We start from the raw sequence: 17389 nt of genomic DNA on the forward strand, positions 1-17389 counted from the left end.
GGCTAACCAGAAAGGGGATAACCAGAGAAGGACTTGAATAGAAAAAAATAATTTTATACAAATGACATGTACTTTATTTATCAGACCCACAAACCTCCATACCAGTAGTTCTTAATGTACTAGCAGAGTTTGAAAATATATACTTGAACAAAAGCGTACTTTTTCTGTGAACTCTCTTACGCATGATATTAGACTGGACACCTTTCCATTTATTTTAGCAAATCAATTTAAATATCAAGGGGTAAACAACACAAGTAAATATAAAATCTTTTTCACAAAAGTTTGATATCTGCATGGAAAAAATCAAACAAGATGTGAACAGATGGTCTACCCTCCATCTTACACTAGCAGGAAGAATCAACACTCTCAAGATGAACATCCTTCCTAAGCTTTTTTTTTTTCTATTTTTCAGCATCCCCATATACATTAACAATTTAGTCAAAATGAAGCTCAATTATAACCTCATTTTTCTGGAATTCTAAACATCCACGCATCCTCAGGGTGACTCTACAATGACTTAAAGAGAAGGAGACATGGCACTACCTACAGTAATCTATACTAATAAAAGGCAAAGCCCTCACTGACTCACTCATCACTAATTCTCCAACTTCCCGTGTAGGTAGAAGGCTGAAATTTGGCAGGCTCATTCCTTACAGCTTACTTACAAGAGTTAAGCAGGTTTCATTTCGAAATTCTACGTGTAACGGTCATAACGGTCGACAACGTCCGCCATGTTAAACTTTTCTTATTTATGGCTCCATCTTCATGAAATTTGGTAAGCGGCTTCCCTGCGCTAACAGAAACCGATGTACGTACTTATTTTGGTGGTATGACGCCACTGTCGGCCGCCATATTGAACTTTCCAATGGTCTTTGTTACTTATGGGCCCATCTTCAAGAAATTTGGTACGCGGGTTCCCAACGCTAACTGAATCCTACTTTCATACATATATACGTCCATAGCCTGCAGCTCGGTCACCGTGTGAGGCGGCGTTGGGTGTCCCATCCCCATTCCTCCCATGTAGTTGGCTTCCTGCCTATATAAGGCCATCCGTCGCTCCGGTCTCTTCATTCCCTTCCTTGCTTCGCCACGGTATTCACGTCTCCCTGCTGATAACTGCAGCCTTTTTATTTAATGGCGACTGCCTTTTCCATTCTCTGTATTATATATTACACGACCATATCAGGCTCACTCTTGATATCCGGAGGAACATTGTGTCTTATGTATTGAATGACTGGGACAGGTTCAAGGTGTGGACTAATGATGGTACAGGAGATAATTATACTACACAGGAGCACTATAAGAGTGAAATGCTTAAGCCCTTCACCTATGGTTCTGCATGTGAGTTGATGGCTGCTGCTGAATTGCTCGGTTGTCGCTTTCAAGTGTACCGAAATGGCCAAATATTTTACACCTTTGGACAACCGCCAATGCCTCTTAAACATCTTAGATTCACAGGTGACGATCTGAGTAGTGGACACTTTGATGTTTATGAATGTTTAAACTCTCAAAAGCTGGATGCGAAGTTATCGATGAAACCCATTTCAATTCAAACACCTCCAATTTCCAGTAAGGCTCTGCTTCGCAATGACAATTAATAAGTCTCAGGGACAGACCTTACAAAAGGTTGGCATTGATTTGAGGCAAGATTGCTTTTCACATGGCCAACTATACGTTGCATGCTCAAGAATAAGCTCAGTGCACAGCTTGGTCACATTACAACCGGAGGGCCGAACTGACAACGTGGTATACAAAGAGATCCTTAACAAATAATTATTGGTATATTTTCCCTCAGTTTAAAAAGGTTTACTTTACTTCTTAATAAAAAATTTAAAGCAGTACTTCGCCGCTGCGAAGCGCGGGTATTTTGCTAGTTTCCAATATTATTTCTGGGTGGCTAATATACAAGCCATAAGGACCTGGAAGTCAACACCAATTGATAAAAATACATAAGCCTGGTCTGCAATAGAAATAAAATCTTGCTGTACTTCTTTAAATGCCCTTCTCTGTGCCCCAATAAACAAATAATTACTGTCAATATATTAATAATCCAATTGTCAATCAATCTTGCAGAATATGGAAACAATGCAGGAAGCACTTTAAGACAGAGAAGCTTTTATTTGTTGCACCTCTACATGATAATTACCTTTTTTTTCCCTCTCAAACCTGCACAGTATTTAACCTTCGGACGTTGTTTGGGATTTAAACACTTATAGATTTTTATATAGCTAATATCTTTGTAACTTATGAACAATTATGCTTCAAATTTGATCTCCCATCAACACAAATTTTCCAATATTTTCAAATCAGAATTTTTATTAAAAGGAACCTGCTTCATTTTCCTTACCTACCATCTAATTCTATTCCAGAAGAAATATTGATCAGTCTTGAAGTGTCAGACTCCATGTCAATAATATTTAAAAGTATTTTAAAGTCCATTCCTTTCAAAGATCCCAGTGTATGGTGGGAAAGAATCTCTCACTTATTATCTCAGAGAAGGAGTGTAAGGCAGCCATGCATAGAAAACACTCTAGCTCATTATTCCCAAAGCATTCAATCTTTCAACTCAAAATCTTTTATCAAGCACATTTATCCCAGTTAAAATTGTCCAAAATGTTTTCAGGGCAAGATCCAACCTGTGAACATTGCAATTGTGTTTCATCCTCACTGGCTGACATGTTTTGGGCGTGAACCAAATTAATATCATTCTGGTCAAAAATCTTTGAATGCCTATCAGATAGCCTTCGTGTCACGATCACTCCTAATTCATTAATAGCTGGTGTACTCTTTAAAAGTGGCTTAAAATGAAGAAGGACAAATTGATTACAGGCAGTCCCCGGGTTACATACGAGATAGGGACTGTAGGTTTGTACTTAAGTTGAATTTGTATGAAAGTCGGAACAGGTACATTATTTTAATAAATGCTATTGTTGACCGACTGTAACCAAGTGCTCTGCCAATGAATGATGGAGTTTTACCTCTCTCTGACATTTTTATTATTTCTACTTTATTTTCAATGGTGATGGCTTTTCTCTTCTTTACTGTATCACCAGCACTTGCATCAGATTTGTGTTTCAGAGACATTCTTGAAGGGTGAAGACAAAAGGTTAAGGTGAGCTCTTCTGCACAGCGCTATACAGTACACGCTATCACAGCAGGAAGGCACCTGTCAACACGTCTGATGTACTGACAAGAGACAACTTCCTGCTATGTGCGTAACAGTACAAGCAGGCTTGCTATTGAGAATGACTGGGGGCGGCGAGGGAGGGTTCATCACCAGCCCACCTCACAGTCACCTCCACTACAGTATGCTACCTACAGTGTCCGCCCACCGAGAATGAACACGGTGTGGCCAAAGGCGCATAGTGAATCGCCCAACCCTAATTCAACAGGCAGCCATCTGAGGAACACTACATTGCTATCCATGCCGCCCCGTTTAGCCACAACTGGGTCACCGCTTGCAGCATTACAAGCCGTGTGTGCTGGGTGGGCAGTGAAACGCCCCCCTCCGCTCCATCCAGCCTGTGTCCAGTCAGAAGCAGTAGCTAGGGCGGCGTAGTGGGCGGGCAGCAAACCATCATCCTGCACACGAGCGATAGCTGTGGCCCTGGTGACTATGGACCATGGGTCACCGCTTGCCGCTGGGAGCCGCCCGAGGACACTACACTGTGCGAGCAGTGAAATCGCCCCCCTCCAGCCACCGCTTGCAGCATCCCCAGGCCGAAGATGATGGAGCGACAGTTACTGAGGCGCATGCGTCGCAGCTGCGTCCTCGTTTGTAAATCGTAGGTCAGATGTCCGTAACCTGCGGACTACCTGTATAATTGACATATATAATATAATATTACATTATAATATATAATATAACCTGGACAAACTGGTGAGAAAGGCAGGCTCTATTGTTGGCATGGAGCTGGACAGTTTAACATCTGTGGCAGAGCGAAGGACGCTCAGCAGGCTCCTATCAATTATGGAGAATCCACTGCATCCACTAAATAGTATCATCTCCAGACAGAAGAGCAGCTTCAGCAACAGACTGCTGTCACTGTCCTGCTCCACTGACAGATTGAGGAGATCGTTCCTCCCCCAAACTATGCAACTCTTCAATTCCACCCGGGGGGGGGGGGGTAAACGTTAATATTTAACATTATACAAAGTTATTGTCTGTTTTTCACCTGCATTATTATCAATCTTTAATTTTATTTTATTTATTGTATCAGTATGCTGCTGCTGGAGAATGTGAATTTCCCATTGGGATTAATAAAGTATCTATCTATCTATCTTTCTATCTATCTATCTATCTATCTATCTATCTATCTATCTATCTATCTATCTATCTATCTATCTATCTATCTATCTATCTAATTGTCTACACCTCCTTATTAGCATGCAGACTTATCTTGCTCAACTGGAACAATCCCAACCCACCATTTTTAAGTCTAATACAAAACTGATGTTTTGTATTATTTCAAATTGGAAAAAAATAAATTCTAACTTAGATGATTTGTTCGAAAATTTTTTAAAATATGGCAAGACCTAATTAAAATAAAATAAAAATGGATGTTAAGGCTACTACCGTAAACAAAAGGCTTTTTGTTAGTTGGTAGTTTTTACTTTTTTATATTAGTTTTCTATTTTTGTTCTAATCTTTTTTTTTCCAATCAGTTTAGGAGCACTATTAACATCGCTCTATAGAAGACTATACAGTATACTATGAAAACTGTAAAACATACCTTATTCAGTTTTACTTCCTGATTGTTTTATAGGTGTCTCATTTATTATTTGTCTCAGAGCTTGCCTAACCAAAAGCAAACATTCTGTATTTCCATGCCATTCCAATAAATGTTGCTGTGCAGATTCCTACATTTATATTCTATTTTCAGGAAGTGTGATCTGCACTTGTAACACTGTGCACGTGCAAACATGCATTCAGGGTGATGATGAAAGTGTGAGATGCATAGGAGAGTTAAATGCCATTTGTTTTCCCATTTTGTAGCAGATAGAAAAGCAGCTCTTCACAGTTGAATATTGAACATATAGACTTGAAATTAGTTTTCAGGGTTACCAAATTACTTTAAGTGAGCTGTGTAATATAGAAAGGACTAAGAGAAATGCAGTTACATGTATGTACATGTCCTGCTAAAAATTAGAAATTGTTATTAGTAGTAGTGGTATTCCGCACATGTATTCTGTCACATGTACAAAATACAATAAAATGGTGTAAAATATACCAGTACTTGACATTAAAATAAGTAGTTACATAATATGATTTAAAGAAAAGAAACAGTTACCACAGGTATCACTGCAAATAGTCTATAGAAGCTTTTAGAGGCTGATAAAACAATGAAAGATGTCAGGCCTGACACATTTACTAATGAAAAATGTGACAATCCATCTTGCTCCCAATGTTTTATCAACTTCCATACAGAAAAAAAAAACAAAAGTGCCGCCCACTTTCATATTTAACATATTGTCAGGTCAGGTGTCAATCTAGTTAAATGTCTCATAAGCTATAAATAATTCACAATATCAATATTTATATCTGATACAATCATTAAGTGCTAAATAGATCTTTGTATGATTCTGTTTTAATATTATACGTTATAAAAGAAACTGTAGGTAAGCTTCATTTCTGCATGAATGGCACTTGTCAAGATATGGATTTCATTTATACAAATGTGTTTCTAGAAGAAAGGCAATATATGCCAATCTGATATGAGATTAACACTTTACGGTTGTCAACTCAAATTTCTGCTGCTTAATATTTACCTAATAAAATTCAGTTAGGAAAGCAAATTTGTCTGATCTGTATTTTGTGGGGTCATCTTATTGCATAAAGATGTGGAGAGCTGTAAATTTAATTTAAATGGACTGTGATCCCTTCCACTTAATATAATCACGTTGTTTACATTGCACAGTAGGGAAGCCCTTATACTTTTCTTCCAACAAATCCAGAACTGTACCAAAACTAAACACCAGGCTTGATTTATAAAACAATTGTACCAACTGTGTTGTTTTTCATTTCCATTAATTTGATTTATGTACTAACTGTGATTTATAAAGGCTAAAATGAATGTGAAAACATTCTTATACTGTATAAATGTAAACTGAAAAGTATGCATATAGACTTTCTTCATGCATATGTACCAGTATGCTACTCCTCACTTTTCTCCAGAAGGGGGACTTAATCATGACATTTATAGACAAGCAAAAACAAACAAACATAAATAAATAACAGATTCAGCCAATATCAAATAGACCTTAAAACCAAATATACCAAAAATACCTTAAAAACCTAAAGAAACAATGTATAAACAGTGTAGGAAAACAAAAAAGAATGACAAAAACATAATGTTACAGCCCAGCAAAAGGGGAACAAAGAAATACTATTGAAAGACTATCAAATTTCATTAAAATAAAAAAATTAAATAGTAAAATTGATTACATTGATTTTTAAAGTATAAATTTGGTTTGAACTGTCTAACATCATTAATCACTACTTAAAACAGTGTGTTCAATATACATTGTATATATATATAAAAAGAGACAGAGAAATCAGTGGAGAGTAAGGAGCCATGGCAACACTTACTTTACTAAGGAATTTGTCACCAGTGCATTTTGCAGAAAGCATATTTTTAGAGATCAGTTAGACTTTTTCACATATGATAATAAGTGATTCATGAGGCACTCTCAGGTACCAACAGCCAATATTATGGATCTCTGCCAACTGTTGTGCTCCACTCTTGAGTGCTTTACTAAGTTCCTTTAATGTGAGTAATGACATCCTTCACATCTTCTACAACTCTCTGATTGCCAGTGCAATATTGTGGTGTGCTGGGCTGGAAACATCTTTTTAAGAAAGACCCACTGAATCAACAAGATAATTGAAAGGGACCGACTCAGTTATGGGACACACTCTGAGCCCCCTGGAGGTAGTACTAACACTGAGGACTTTCAGCCAATGAATTATTCGGCATAAGTGTGTCAAGAAACACTACTGGGGCTCTTTTCTTGCTTTTAAAATTTCTTTCCTTTTCAGTCTTTCTGGGGTATGTTCAGACCATAGTGTGCGTGTATATATATTTATTTATCTATTTCTGTATATTATTTATTGAAAGAACTTCTTTAAAAAGACAAATTTTCTCCTGAGACAAAGTAAATATCTATCTATCTATCTATCTATCTATCTATCTATCTATCTATCTATCTATCTATCTATCTATCTATCTATCTATGCTATTTCAGTGGTGAAGACAGTTTTCTTTTTGCTTGTATTCCTTCACATACCTTTTACAGAGAACTTTCATAGACTCCGGAAGTATCTAAACCTATGCTTCACAAAATCTTACCTAATTTTGCTTGACTGCTTTATTAACTGCTCTTAGGGGCTACCATGTGTCCTTTCATATAAAGTTATTTCAGGGTGTTTTCTGGGTAGTTCTTAAGCAAACATTCTTCTTTAGCTGACTTGATGTCTTCATCATTTGCAGAGCATGTCCCATAAAATAGCTTTTTTTGCTTTCATTTAACAAAAACGTCTGCCAATAGGGTAACCAAAATTTACTGGAGGAGACTTCTGAAAACAAGCTAAATAATCTTAAGTACAAATTTCTTGATAAGTCAATCAATCTTACACTAACAGAAAACAAATCATTGACTTGATATAAAAACTTTTCTTGCTTAGAGTTCATGATTTGCAATGTACTTGTTTTAAGCATTAGAAGTATGACATTCATAAGCTAGCATGCTTACTTAGGGCTGAGCGGTATGACCAAAATTCTATATCACGGTACTTTTCAAAATTATACCAGTTTTACGTTATTCAACGGTATTTTTTTCCCCATGCATGAGTGGATGTTAACCACATTTTCCACTGCAATTTCTCTGCTGTAGACTGGCTAAGAATAACCTATTCCACTGTCATGAGAATTGTACATTGTACAAAAAAACATTTTAATGTGCACACAAGTATTAATACAGGTTTGCATGTCCCCATAAAGTGATAGTTTTCAAGGGGGTGGCACTAATGAAGAGAAGGAATCACATTGCATGACAGTTGCAGTCAAAATATAGAGCCTTTTTATTGAACAAATTTTGCAAACAACTTTTGACAACATTTTTTCAACCATCCAAAGAGGCATTTAGACTTAGTAAAATATTCAGAGGTGTTTGTCAAAAGTTGTATTGCGCTGAACATGTCTTAGAAAAGGAATAAAGAGTAAATATTTTTTGTAAACCAGCTACACTTTCTGTTAATGTTAACAATCTCTGTCCACGGACACGTTAGCTATATGGATTGTAATGGCATTGGTTATCACGATGCACCGCTTGCTTTTTTTGTCGTAGGCAGTCCTTTAGCAAATGCATCTACAAGCAACGTCTGACTTGAGTGTCCTCTGGCTTTTTCAGTTTGACCTGAGGACGTGGAGGGTGCCAATCTTAGTTCCGTACATTCACGGTACTCCAAAGCATGTTTGCGGCTAAGATGGCGCAGCAAATTGCTCATGTTACCGCCCCCGGCGACAACTTTAGCTCGACAGCATTTGCAGTAAATAGTTGTTTGATCCACATCCGACCTTTTAAAACCAAAATCTCCAGACAACAGACGCGGCTCCTTTTGTTTCACTTTATCGTCTGCTACAGCTTCAGTTTTGGAATGTTCGCTGTCCATTTTCACCGCTCAATACCTCCACTAATTCATGCACTCTGTTGCATGCGTGTTTAGCGGTGTAGCAGTGAAAAAAGTCCCCCCTTAAACAGTTTCCCGCTGCGCCACGTTCCGAACGTTGTTTAGGCTATTTAAACCGGTATTGCGGTATAAGAAAAATCCATATCATAACAAAAATAAAAAACGTATTTTGGTATGAACCGGTATACCTCCCAGCACTACTTACTATTAAAGTAGATAATTCAAAGGAAACATTTTAAAATTTGAATAATGCCATCACCATTTAATTGTGGTAATTTGGAGGTCAGGGTGCAGGGTCAGCCATGTACAGCACCACTGGAGCAATTTTCAGGTTAAGGGTCTTGCTCAAGAGCCCAACGGAGTAGGATGCCTTCTGGCAGACAACAGGATTTAAACCAGCAACCTTCCAGATATCAGCACAGATCCTTAGCCTCAAGCCACCATTCTGTCTTAATAGCATTAATAGCAGATGCATTTCCATTGTGATATTACAGATCAAGAATTATTTGATTGACTGCTGAAAAGAACATCACTGTTTCTGTTACATATTCTTCTATTTTATAGCAATTAAATAAAACTGTAAAATTTTTGCAAGCTGTTCCATAACACACTATGCAACCCATCAGCTTTGCTAAGCCCTTGCCCATCCTGAATTAATAAAAAACACTTTGTGTTCATGAAATGAATGAGCCTCAGTCGTAAAATGATGTGTATTCAAGCAAGAATTATTCAGCTAAGTCTTATGACTTCATAAGCATGCTTCATAGAATAACCCTCAGGATTAGATATTTGCTCTGTTTTTTAATTGCGACTTTTGAGTCTTGTTTTGAACCTTAACAACCAGTTTTCTTGTGTCCATCTTGTAATATAGAATCTGCCCTCCTATTATATTTTAAAAGCCCTTGAGGTCTGTCTCCCAGTTTGATACTACACTTATTTGGCTGTTGATCAGACAATTGATCTCACTATTTGTCATTTATAGAATACTTATACAACTGTGCGTTAATGAACAAGTTTCAGTATTTGAAACTGTTTTTTTTTCTCCCAAATAGTTATCTTGCTCCATACTGATAACACAATAATGCAATTATGTTTTTTAAAAGCGACAGACTCCCTAGAATTTTTCAATACTCACTAGCATGTGGACAACCATTACCTACAATATCTAATCTTGGTTAATGTAATGAAAAAGGACGTCTCTTACAATAGCTGCAGTATTTGTTCTTGTTTTTTTGTTTTGCTCTGTGCAGCTGGAAAATTCTAAGTGGCATTTCCCCATTCCCTGTGTGTCAGGACCTACATCTGGTTCAACATGCATTAGTACTGATTTCTGTGCATGGTTTCTTTGTTTTTTCATGTTGTTTTTGTGGATCCAATATTCCCACAATTATAGCCACTAGGATCGGCACTGCATGCCCTATTCATTATTGGCAAATAAATATGGTTCAGTAGCCTCATATACACACTCATATACACATTCGATCTGGTACTAGCTTTATAGTGCATCTTAACACAGTACAGCCAGCTACTCTAACTAGTGAACCAAAATCAAACTTTTACCAGTGTCTCGTGCTCAGATATCTCTAGACACATTTAGCTTTTTCTCATTTATTTAACTCCCAGCTGGTCAGATGTGCAGATGTTACCTATAAGGAACGATGCAATAATTCTTTAGGTGACATACACATTCATCATGAACGCATGTTTGCAGAATGGTTTAGTAGACTGAGTGACTTATGTTTGGCAAGAAAGAATTTAACTGTTGTAAATTGGATTAATTTACAAAGGTCCAAGGAGAGAGGTTGACATTTTACAGGCTATGCTAATGGGATTTGACTAGGTGTTCTAAAAAGGATTTTATTTTTATTTTATTTTTTTTTAGATGGAAGTTCACCTTCAGTTATATCACAGACATCAACCTCCAGTTCAGTTCACAAAGTAATATTTTCAGTAGCTAATTACATCTTTTATTAAGCAGAAGAATGAGACACAGTCTTAGTGTAATTCCTAATTAATCTATTGTAAGTAAAAGTTCAATAAACTGTTGTTTTACTGACATTTAAGGTTTACTGGCTCAAAACCACTTCCACTACGAATGGATCCGTGCTGAACATTATGTTACAAGTCTCATAAACCACCATCACCCCCACCACCAAAAAAAAAAACCTTTTAATTCTTAGGATTTTAATATTAAAGAATCTCACTAACTTGCTTGACAAGCACCTTTATATTGGACAAAAATATAATACAATAACAAAACAAGCATCAAATGTTGCCTTCCATTCATTCCTAAATGAATAAAGATTATAGGTCCTATGCAGACCTAAGTTGGTGAAAGTTGTACTGAGCAACAATGAAATTAAAATATGTTTTTTTCTCATTCATTAGCAGAATACTCATATTTTCCTTTGCATATCGGTAGTACTAGGGTGTTGTACCATGTTAGCCATTATGAATGTAGTGAGAAGTCAAACAAAATGACACCTTTTATTGGCTAACTAAAAAGATTACAATATGCAAGCTTTCAAGACAACTCAGGCCCCTTCTTCAGGCAAGATGATCTGCAGAAGTTACAACAAGGAAAAAAGCTAATCTTCTGATATGTCATTCCAAATTTGAAGAAGAATGTTGAGCACCAAGAAATCGTTGTGACAATTACAAATAGATACATGGACCTAATTTTTCCTAGCAGTAATAGAAAACATTCAAACATTCTTACATTATTTTTCAAATAACAGGAATTCACAGGTTACTGACAGCATCTACTACAAATGGTTTAATGTTTTTTATTGGTTTGGCAATGATGGGTTGTGGTGAAATCCATGGGAGTTTTAATAGGAACCTATAATTTGTGTTAACACTGTCAGTTAAATCCTCCGGGAATTGTACAAGCAATTTAATGCTAACAAATGAGGAAAAGGTCATTATCTGCATTCCCTTCATCGACTTGAAACAATCAATGATGCAATTTGTATGGTGTAACTTTGTTGTTATCCTATAAAGTAAATAATATTTATGGTGGTCATTTTCTACACCTGTTTGATAGCTGTTATTTAATAAAACATTGTTTTATTACCAGTTTTTTTAAGAACATGTTTGTGAATAGCTTGTCTCTACTATGTCACTTTTAATTTTTGTCATATTCAGGAGCAAATGAAGACTGACTGGATATGTTGTGGCATGTTTATAACTGCATAAAATTGTAAGCCTAACTGGAATGATGTAAAGATACTGTACCCCTAATATTAATAAAGAGAAAATTTAGTATTTCTACAGTCTCTGTAATGAAATGATGAGTCCTACTACAAGTAAGGCAACAGGGCAGAAGGGGTAAAGATTAATGTACCAGTAAGTTTGTCAATAGAATTTTTTTTTTTCACTTTTTCAGTTTGCATTTCATTTTTATCAAGCAACCAGATTCTACTATCTTTGTCACTAATACTGGACAACTTATATTACTTTGGGCAGTGCCAGCCCCAAACCAAAATGGAAGGGGGGCATGGTGAGATAAAGTCCTAAAAATCTAACATGTAACAATATATCTAACAGCACTGCTGGTCCGGTCAATAATGCCACTGGAGTCAAGGTACATTTTTGCAGGCCTATTTGCCCCAACCCTAATATATTCTTACTGGGCATAAGATGATACATTTAATTCATATTCAATAATTATTGCTGTGCAAGCTTCATGAAACAGTGCATTACCTGAAAATCAAAGAAAAAAAAATGACCAATTTATTATTGTTGGAAAAAATGTAAAAGAATGAAAGAGATTAGCTTTATAACAATAAGACATGCAAAACAGGCTCTAAAACAAAAAAATGTATAAAATGAATTTGAATGCAAAATTAACCTCAGTCTCTTAACAAGCCGGATGTTTCAATTTTTCCTGGAAGCTACACCTACACCTACTCTTTTTAATTAAACACGCATGCTGCAGACTTAAGAAACTTTAAGAGACAATGAAACCAAGACCTTAAACAGATTCATGAATTTAAAAACTGTTTACAAAATGAGAGAGTTAGTTTTTATACAGTGTGATGTGCATGGGTACTGACCCGTCATAAACATTGGAGGGGGGCAAAAAAATGACAAGCTACAACATAAATAACAATCCAGCAATAGTACTGATAATGATAAAATTAATAATAATTATAATAATAAAAAAACTGGTGCGGCATAGAAGAAACAGATGTGGCAGAATAAAATAAAAAAATCAACATGGCAATATTGCTGCAACAGTAGACAATGAATACATCACTCAAGACTGATTTAAATTCCAAGTGTACAGTAAGTATCTGTCAAATGGGCTTACTTTAAATGTTGCATTAAAACATCTCTAATTCCATCCTCTGTTGTTCATCACCATATTTGACTTAAAGATAATACTCTTTGCAGTCATTCCTGGCACACTAGAATAGTTCTTCATGGCCAGAAAAACTGACACTCTGCATTGATTCAATGTTGATATTGACTTCTTTGCATTTATCTATAATATGGTAAACAGAAATTGTGGATAAATGTTTAGAGATAATTTTTATAACTTGGTGTCTTTAAATTCTGTGACTATATTTGACGAGTCAGTTTAGAGCAATGATCAGCATATGATCAATATGGGTATAGTTAATGGGATTATGTAGTAAAAAATACAAAGGTGCTGTCACCATTAATGTAAGCTACGTGGTTAGCTGGTGGTTCAAACAGAGAGCTACACCAGATTGCTTATATGTATTACTAAAAATAATATGCTTAGCTTTGTCTTTTGTAGGTTGAAGAAATTTGTCAAGATCTAAGCATGGTAGCATTTTGCCAGTTCTACACAGTGGAGTACACTGAGCTCCAAAGGATATTTAATGCTTTTGAAATGATTTTTTTGAAATGGCCCCTTCCCCAGACTTGTACTTTTTCATGATCAGATCTCTGATATTCTTAGGGTGCTCTTTTCCCTTTATTGTTTTCTTTCAAGAAGAGACAGAACATCCTCACCCAAGGCTAAGTAATTGACAAAGCAACATATTTGAAGAAATGTATTGCATTTAAAACTTCATGTAAAATGAATACCTTTTAACCAGATGGTTTTCATGTTTTCTGATGACTCAGTAAAGTTTTATTTGTTTAGAAATACAGTAAGTTTACGGTTTACTGGGGAGTATTCCTTCCTACTAGGAAAGATAAAATAAGGCTTGCTTAAAGGTACGATACTGTACTGTGATCCTAATGGTTTAATGTACTCATACATTAAAAAAAGCCCCTTCAATCATTTCTAAAATGAATGCATAGTAAAATTTCATTATATCCCTGCTCTCACTCAAATCAAGTTCTACAGCATACTAACAAAATTTTTTGCAACATATGTGTGTTTTTAGACATTTAGTTTTGTATGCTGGAAACCTCTCATAGTTTCCAAGGACTCAATATGGCTTGCACATCATGACATTAGTGGGAGTTTGGTGTTGTGCTAGACATGTACTGCAATAGAGCATGATCATCCTTGGCAGTAGATGTGGACTATGTCAAGAAACAGGTGTCTCCTGAGGAATCTTGAGAAACAAAATATAAAACCCACACATAAACCATCCTGGGACCAAATAGGGGGTTATTGAGCTAGCACATTCGTTCGCAGTGCTATCACAGTGCTACTGTATATACAGTAGTTACATTTTCAGACCTACCATAATAATAATATTAGTATTGTCATCCATCCATCATTTTTTGTACCTGCTTATCCTAAGTATAGTCATAGGGAAGCTGGGGCCAGTCAGAGCAGACATTGGCTGCAGAGCAGGAGCAATCCCTGGACATGGCACAAGGCCATCACAGGGTGGACATATACACACACACCCAAATGCACACTAATGCCAATTTAGCAACACAAATTCTCCTATAATAATAACAATAATGTAATTCCATGTATAATTTGCCCACTTATGGTTTTATAGAGACCATACATTCTTTAAAGAATTATTCTGAAAACAACTAACTTGCATTTCTTGCATTTAATAGATTCATAGATTAAATATGTTAATGTACAATTCTTTATATACACAGGAATTATAACAATGCCTTTAGCATTCCTTTATCTTAAAGACAGTATGTGAGTGGGTGAATGAAATGTTTAGCAGATGGTTCTCAGTGTGTAAGATGTATTTTTTAATAATTCAGTTGCTGTAGAAGTACATAGAAGTACATAAAATATATTCATAATTTTTGAATGGTCCAAGAAGGCAACTGCTGAGCAAAATATATCCGGTTATAAGGTGAATAGGAGGCAATATTTAGAATTTTATTACAACAATGTGTAGAAAACATGTAAAGAATACACTTCCTTAATTTCAAATTAACAGCTAACAAGGTTTCAATGAATCTTTTCCAATTTCTATGAAAAAGAGTTGTTTAAATGCATACACCAAGTTTTCCAATACTGGTAGATTAAAATAAAAAAAAAACCCACAAAAAAGTTTAATTTACACCTTTCTTGGTGATACGTGGTAAATATAATACAATATGATTTACAAGTATTGTAACATTATTAGTGAAATAGTGTAATTTAGGATTTAAAGTATATTTCATTTTATAAAGACATTGAAGTAATATGATGGTATTTATTTATATACTGTCTTCTTCTTCTTCTCCTTCTTCTTCTTTTGGCTACTCCCGTTGGGGTTTCCACAGCAGATCATCTTCTTCCATATCTTTCTGTCCTCTGTATCTTGTTCTGTTACACCCATCACCTGCATGTCCTCTCTCACCACATCCATAAACCTTCTCTTCGGCCTTCCTCTTTTTCTCTTGCCTGGCAGCTCTATCCTTAGCATCCTTCTCCCAATATACTCAGCATCTCTCCTCTGCACATGTCCAAACCAACACAATCTCACCTCTCTGACTTTTGTCTCCCAACCGTCCAACTTGAGCTGACCCTCTAATGTACTCATTTCTAATCCTGTCCATCCTCGTTACACCCAATGCAAATCTTAGCATCTTTAACTCTGCCACCTCCTGCTCTGTCTCCTGCTTTCTGGTCAGTACCACCATCTCCAACCCATATAATATAGCTGGTCTCATTACCATCCTGTAGACCTTCCCTTTCACTCTTGCTGATATCTTGCTGATACCCGTCTGTCACAAAATACTCCTGACACTGCATCCATCCATCCATTTTCCAACCTGCTGAATCCGAACACAGGGTCACGGGGGTCTGCTGGAGCCAATCCCACACACCAAGCACACACTAGGGACAATTTAGAATCACCAATGCACCTAACCTGCATGTCTTTGGACTGTGGGAGGAAACCGGAGTACCCGGAGGAAACCCACACAGACACAGGGAGAACATGCAAACTCCACGCAGGGAGGTCCTGGGAAGCGAACCAGGGTCTCTTAACTGCGAGGCAGCAGCACTACCACTGCGCCACCGTGCCGCCCTCCTGACACTCTTCTCCATCCATTCCATCCTGCCTGCATACTCTTTTTCACCTCTCTTCCACACTCCCCATTACTCTGTACTGTTGATCCCAAGTATTTAAACTCATCCACCTTCGCCAACTGTACTCCCTGCATCCTCACCATTCCACTGACCTCCCTCTCATTTACTCACATTTATTCTGTCTTGTTCCTACTGACCTTCATTCCTCTCCTCTCCAGAACATATTTCCACCTCTCCAGTGTCTCCTCAACCTGCTCTCTACTATCACTACAGATCACAATGTCATCAGAAAACATCATAGTCCACAGGGACTCCTGTCTAATCTCGTCTGTCAACCTGTCCATCACCATTGCAAATAAGAAAGGGCTCAGAGCCGATCCCTGATGTAATCCCATCTCCAACTTGAATGCATCCGTCACTCCTAACGCAGGTCTCACCACTGTCACACTTCCCTCGTACATATCCTGTACAACTCTTACATACTTCTCTGCCATTTCCGACTTCCTCATACAATACCACAGCTCCTCTCGAGGCTATTAATTTACATACTGTACCTACCAATTAAATGGGTTTTGAAATTTACCTTTCAAAGTTATTTTTAAGTAATCAACCTTATATACTGTACCAAACAATTCCTTTTGGAATTAATGGTGCAGTAAGTCACGTTGCTGTATCACAACTCCAAGAACCAGTTTGATTTCTGACCAGGTCACTGTTAAGATGTAATGTGTACACTTTCTTTATGTTGCCCCACCCATGGATGCATGGGTGACTAACATTTGTAAACTATGTTAGGTACTGAGTATGTACATGAAAGTGTAGCTCAAAGGGCTTGATGTAAAACACCTTAATTTTCACTTTGTGTTTGAAAATGTGCTGTTGTTGCTATCCTGCCATTTGCCTAATGTCATCAGAGTAGGCACTTCCTCTCTATGATCCTTTATTTGATTAAACAGGTTCAGAAAATGGATGGATATATAACCAATTTATTTTGCAGATTCAGCTAGCTAGGCAACAGCTTGTGATCATTAAAAATATATACTGAAGTAACTAACAAACTTGTACTACCATAAAAGTCAATCATTGACTTCATTGAGGATTCCAGAAAGTGGATCCACTTATAAGATCACTTTGACATATTAGCATTTGATTGATACACAGTACAGAGACAAAGCATACAGTATATATAAGCATCAAGAGTTATAATTTATGTAGTTCTATATGTATTGGGTTATAGAGTATTTATTGCTTTTGAAAATTGTCACTTCTTTTTGTCA

The sequence above is a fragment of the Erpetoichthys calabaricus genome, chromosome 1 (assembly GCF_900747795.2).
Source record: "Erpetoichthys calabaricus chromosome 1, fErpCal1.3, whole genome shotgun sequence".
NCBI lineage: Eukaryota > Metazoa > Chordata > Cladistia > Polypteriformes > Polypteridae > Erpetoichthys > Erpetoichthys calabaricus.